Raw genomic sequence first — 6,864 nt, 5'->3', positions numbered from 1 at the left:
AAGATCCTCCAGAACTTCCTCATAGCGACGTCATTCAGGCCAGAACTTTCAGCAATTCTGAGAGTATCAAAGATACTTCTGAGATTCCTCTTTACTTTTTCAAAAATTTCACCAATAGGGTAGATGGGTTGGGATTTTACTTGGGTTTTTGAAAAGGCAGGGTTGGGGATGAAGTACGGTTGAGGTTCTCTATTCAACCTATAAGAAGATTCTGCTTCAGTATCAGAATCTAACACTACCACTTCAGCTTCAGGACGAGGCTTGGGAGTGTAGTTGCAATCACGGAGCAGCTGTTCATGTGATGCAGAGGTTGGAAGAATAGAGTCACTATGGTTATTTAGAGAGGTAGAAGGAATAGGTTCGAAGGTGGCATGGGGAGGAGGTTGAGAGATGGAGATATTTGTGTGAGGTGGAAAGAGAGTTTGAAGGGGTGGTATATCTAGAACAGGATTGATGGTGGGTGGAGGAGAAGGAATGGTTACAGGAGAAGATGGAGGTGTAAGAACATGGACAGTTATAGGTGATTCTGATGTGTCTTTTTCTGGTTCAGGGATAGGGGCAACCGCTATTGGTGCAACTTCTGAAATACCAGCAGGAGTAGAATCAGGTTCAGAAATACATATACCTTTGGATGCTTTCTGAAGGGCTTTGACCACAGCCTCAGTCTTCTTCTGCTTCTTACTCTTTGGCTCTTCAACAATTTTTGTTTTGCCACTAGAGATTTCTTTCCTTCTGACGCTCGCCAGAGCTTCCTGTTGATTCACAGCCTCTTGAACAACATTTTCTTCATCAGATTCTTGAAGAATCAACTTCCTTTTTCTGGTTTTCTTCTTCTCAACAACTTCAACAATCTCAGCATTGTTATTTGACTTCTTCTTCTTTTTCTCAGCTTCCTTCTTATTCTTCTCAAAATCAGCAGAAACAGCCTTAACAACCTTTGCAATGACTTCTTCTGGGACCACTTCTTTCTCAGTGGTAGCAGCAGGATGATCAAATTTTCTTTTAGTCCTTTCTTCCTTCTTGCGATTTACTATGATTGGAGCACCCTTCTCTTGATCTTTGAGACTTTAATTTTCTTCTTGAGACTTCAGATACCTAGTTCTGACTTCAGGTACCTCACTGTTGAAGAAAGTTTCAAATTCAGCTAGAACTGGTGCTCTTCTGATTCTTGTTCCCGCAAGAGGTTGGGGAGTCTTACTGATAGCCTTAATCACTTTCATCTTCTTTAAGGTGAAGGCATTGAGACAAGCCCCAGTTGTGACAGCAAGGTTCTTGATAGTGCCTTCAGTTTCCAGTTGCTCAACAATCTTGGAATGAACCAAAAGATTGGTGATAATTCTGCCAAACGGAATGGTGGTACAATTTTTCTCTCTGAAGGCATTTCTGGACTCCTTCACAGCCTTCCACATATGGTTGAAGATAATGTAGATAGCATCAACCTTCTTCTTAGTGGCAATGCAGTACAGAATGTATTTTTGTTCATTGTTGATGAAGTCAGAAGCATGTGTCCCTTTCCTGTGATAGAAACACCCAAGAAGAATCTTGGTCCATATTTTGTAGAGATCTCTCAAGTCCTTGACATTCTTTATTTCATTTGTGTCTGGGTAGAGAGTAGATAAAACATCTTCCCAATTTACCCTTTTATCGATTTCAAAAGCTCCTTCAGCGTTTCTCAGATCAAACATCATCCTTAGGATGTTCTCAGTCACTACCACAAACTTTCCATGGACGAAGGACAAGATTGATTTAGGGGCGACAACTGCGTGTACCCAGAATTCCTTGACAAGATCTGGGTAGACTGGTCCACAGAACTCAGCAAACAACGAAGTCCATCCTTGAAAAATTATATCTTCTTTGAGATGAAATCCGTTTTCTTCAATGTTATCAAAATCAACCATGAGTTCACATAGAACTTCTAATTTATCCTTAGGAATGGAGCACGCAACAACTGGAGTGAGTTCCTGATTAACTTCATCTTGAATATGGAGAAGAGTAGATGAACCAACATTTTGAGATGAAGAAGCAGCCATTGAAACAGAATGAAGTGCTAGGAAGAACAAAATTCTGGGTTTTCGGTTAGGGTTTTAGAAGCGACTAAGAAAATTTCAAAACAAAGTATGCAAGAAGAAAAAGAAACTCGGAGTGAAAAAGATATATGAGATGATTTGAAAAGAATAAATAGAGACGGATTTAAAGAAAATGCAATAAGATTAGAAAATGAACAGTTACAGAATCAAGAGAAATCAATTTTCATTTATTGATAAGTGACGTTAGGTGAGAGAACGTGGTAAATGAAATGATTTAACACAGTTACCTAGGTCGGCATCTTCTCAACTGCACGCTTTGTACTAACCGTACATACACGTGTTCACCATTAGCTAATAGATGACAGCTGTAATTTTCTTGAATAGACTGTACGCCTTCTGATTCTGATCACTGCTTCTGATTGTCATTCTTTAGAAATGATATTGTTCTGATAGGATCATCTTTCTTCCCAAGAATCACATCTTCTGAATGAGCTGAAGCAAGTCTAGGTGATCTTCTGATTGTTGGTTCTTCAGAAATCCTGAGATTCTCTAAAGATGCAGCAACTTGATCTTCTGATCCATTGCTTCTGAGACTGCCAGCTTCTGCAGCTTTGCTTCTTGGTTCTACTGCTTCTGATATATCAATATCAAAATCTGCAAAATCCTCAAACTGCTTTGGTTTTTCAAGACCAAGCTTATCATCAAACCTGATATTGATTGATTCTTCTACAATCAATGTTTCAGTATTGTATACTCTGTAGCCTTTAGAGCGTTCAGAATATCCAAGAAGGAAACACTTTTGTGCTTTGGAATCAAACTTACCAAGATGATCTTTAGTATTTAGAATAAAACATACACATCCAAAAGGATGGAAATATGAAATGTTGGGCTTTCTGTTCTTCCACAATTCATAAGGAGTCTTATTTAGAATAGGTCTGATAGAGATTCTATTCTGAATATAACACGCAGTGTTTATTGCTTCTGCCCAGAAATGCTTAGCCATATTGGTTTCAATGATCATGGTTCTGGCCATTTCTTGTAGAGTCCTATTCTTTCGCTCTACAACTCCATTTTGCTGTGGAGTTCTGGGGCAAGAGAAATCATGGGCAATACCATTTTCTTTGAAGAACTCCTCAAAGAATCTGTTCTCAAATTCACCACCATGATCACTTCTGACCTTTATGATTTTGCACTCCTTCTCAGATTAGATCTGAGTGCAGAATTCAAAGAACACTGAATGAGACTCATCCTTATGTTTCAAGAACTTTACCCATGTCCAGCGGCTATAATCATCAACGATGACTAATCCATATTTCTTCCCTCTGACAAATGCTGTTTTGACTGGGCCAAACAGATCAATGTGCAAGAGTTCTAACGGCCTTGAGGTAGAAACAACATTCTTAGACTTGAATGCAGGTCTGGAGAACTTGCCCTTCTGACATGCTTCACAAAGAGCATCTGATTTGAATTTCAGATTTGGGAGTCCTCTGACCAGATTTAGTTTGTTAATCTGAGAAATCTTTCTCAAACTAGCATGTCCTAATCTTCTGTGCTAGACCCATTGCTCTTCAGAAACAGACATAAGACAAGTCACCTTCTGCTTCTCAAGATCAGAAAGATCAATCTTATAAATGTTGTTCTTCCTCTTGCCTGTAAATAGGATTGAGCCATCCTTCTGACTTACAGCCTTGCAAGACTTTTGATTGAAGATTATATCATAACCATTGTCACTTAATTGACTTATGGACAATAAGTTATGCGTTAATCCTTCTACAAGAAGTACATTAGTTATGGAAGGAGAGTTACCAAGACTTATGGTTCCAGAGCCAATGATTTTGCCCTTCTGATCTCCTCCAAACTTGACTTCTCCACCTGGTTTAAGCACCAGGTCTTGGAATGTAGACCTTCTTCCCGTCATGTGTCGCGAGCACCCAGAGTCCAGGTACCATGACATTTTGCTTTCTGTCCTCTTTGCCGCCAAGGATATCTGCAACAGAAATTATCTTCTCCTTAGGTACCCACAATTTCTTGGGTCCTTTCTTGTTAGTTCTCCTCAAGTTCTGATTGAACTTGGGTTTAGCAAAATATTTAACAGGAGGAACAGTATGATACTTCTTATTCTGAGTTCCATGATATTTCTTAGGTTGTGTCACATGCTTCTTGGTGTGTGTTATGTGAAAACTTTGTGCATGTGATGTGTGCTTAATATCATGGGAGTGGCCAAATTTAAATTGGTTATACAGAGGCTTGTACGATATTTTCATATCATCCACAGATTCAAGCTTGTATGGGATTTCACCCTCATAACCAATGCCAACTCTCTTGTTCCCAGACACAGCATATATCATAGAAGCTAGCTGACTTCTGCCAATACTTCTAGATAAGAACTTCCTTAAACTTAAATCATATTCTTTCAGAATATGATTCAGACTGGGAGTGGATTTTTCTGAATCAGAAGGAGATCCAACATTATTGGATAATTTTAAAACTTTTTCTTTTAATTCAGAATTTTCCAACTCAAGCTTCTTAGTTTCAAATTCAAATTGCTTTTTCAGCTTTTTGTATTTGATACTAAGATGAGCTTTTAATTCAAGAAGCTCTATTAGACTGGAAACTAACTCTTCTCTAGATAGTTCAGAAAATACCTCTTCAGAATCTGATTCTGATGTAGATTCTGATCCATCATCTTCTGTTGCCATCAGCGTAAAGTTTGCCTGCTCTCCTTCAGAGTCTGATCCTGATTCTGATTCAGAATCATCCCATGTTGCCATAAGACCTTTCTTCTTATGAAACTTCTTCTTGGGATTCTCCTTCTGAAGTTTCGGACACTCATTCTTGTAATGTCCAGGCTTATTGCACTCATAGCAGACAGCCTTCTTCTTGTCAGATCTTCTGTCACCAGAAGATTCTCCTCGTTCAAATTTCTTTGAACTTCTGAAGCCTCTGAACTTCCTTTGCTTGCTCTTCCAGAGTTGGTTTACCCTTCTGGAGATCATGGACAGTTCATCTTCTTCTTCAGATTCTGATTCTTCAGGATCTTCTTCTCTAGCCTGAAAAGCGTTAGTGCATTTTTTAACATTAGATTTTAATGCAATAGACTTACCTTTCTTCTGAGGCTCGTTTGCGTCTAGCTCTATTTCATGGCTTCTCAAGGCACTGATAAGCTCTTCCAAAGAAACTTCATTCAGATTCTTGGCAATCTTGAATGCAGTCACCATTGGGCCCCATCTTCTGGGCAAGCTTCTGATAATCTTCTTTACATGATCAGCCTTGGTGTAGCCTTTATCCAGAACTCTCAATCCAGCAGTTAAAGTTTGAAATCTTGAGAACATCTTCTCAATATCTTCATCATCCTCCATCTTGAAGGCTTCATACTTCTGGATTAGAGCAAGAGCTTTAGTCTCCTTGACTTGAGCATTTCCCTCATGGGTCATTTTCAATGACTCATATATATCATGGGCAGTTTCCCTGTTAGATATCTTCTCATACTCAGCATGAGAGATAGCATTCAGCAAAACAGTCCTACATTTATGATGATTCTTGAAATCTTTCTTTTGATCATCAGTCATTTCACTTCTCGTGAGCCTTACACCAGTAGCTTTAACAGGATGTTTGTAACCATCCAACAGAAGATCCCATAGATCTGCATCTAGACCAAGAAAGTAACTTTCCAGTTTATCTTTCCAGTATTCAAAGTTTTCACCATCAAATACTGGTGGTCTAGTATAACCATTGTTACCATTGTATTGCTCAGCAGAGCCAGATGTAGATGCAGCTGGATTTGTTGGAATTTCACCAGCCATCTTTTACTGAAGCGTTTTTCTCTTCCTGAATCTTTTCTAAACACGGTTAAGTGCTTGCACCTTAGAACCGGCGCTCTGATGCCAATTGAAGGATAGAAAAACACTTAGAAAGGGGGGGTTTGAATAAGTGTAGTCTAAAAACTTGAACGATAAAAACAATATGCACAGTTATTTTTATCCTGGTTCATTGTTAACTAAACTACTCCAGTCCACCCCCACGGAGTGATTTACCTCACCTGAGGATTTAATCCACTAATCGCAACAGATTACAATGGTTTTCCACTTAGTCCACGACTAAGTCTTCTAGAGTATCCTGATCACAACCTGATCACTCCAGGAACAAATGCTTAGACACAAGCTAAGACTTTCTTAGAGTATCCTGACCACCACGTGATCACTCTAATTACAACTGCTTAGACACAAGCTAAAACTTCCTAGAGTATCCTGATCAACACTTGATCACTCTAGTTACTTACAAATTAATGTAATCAATTCTAAGAGTATTACAAATGCTTCTGAAAATCTATAATCACAACAGTGATATTTCTCTTAACGTTTAAGCTTAATCTCACTAATATGTTACAACAGCAATGTAGTGAGCTTTGATGAAGATGAAGTTTCTGAGTTTTGAGTTTGAGCAGCGTTTCAGCAAGTTAATTGTTAGCGAAATCGTCAACCTTGCTTCTCATCAGAACTTCATATTTATAGGCGCTTGAGAAGATAACCGTTGGGTGCATTTAATGCTTTGCGTGTTCCGTACAGCATTGCATTTAATGTTTCACGCTTTTGTCAACTACCTCGAGCCTTGTTCACGCTGTGTCTACTGACGTTGCCTTTAATAGCTTCCAACGTTCCTTTTGTCAGTCAGCGTAGCCTGCCACCTGTACTTTCTTCTGATCTGATGTTTGTGAATATAATATTTGAATATCATCAGAGTCAAACAGCTTGGTGCATAGCATCTTCTTGTCTTCTGACCTTGAAGTGCTTCTGAGCGTGATACCATGAGAATTTCAGTGCTTCTGCTTCTGATCTCA

The sequence above is a fragment of the Vicia villosa genome, linkage group LG1 (assembly GCF_029867415.1).
Source record: "Vicia villosa cultivar HV-30 ecotype Madison, WI linkage group LG1, Vvil1.0, whole genome shotgun sequence".
NCBI classification, from domain to species: domain Eukaryota; kingdom Viridiplantae; phylum Streptophyta; class Magnoliopsida; order Fabales; family Fabaceae; genus Vicia; species Vicia villosa.
The sequence above is the reverse complement of the archived record's forward strand: the minus strand, read 5'-3'. Positions refer to the sequence as shown.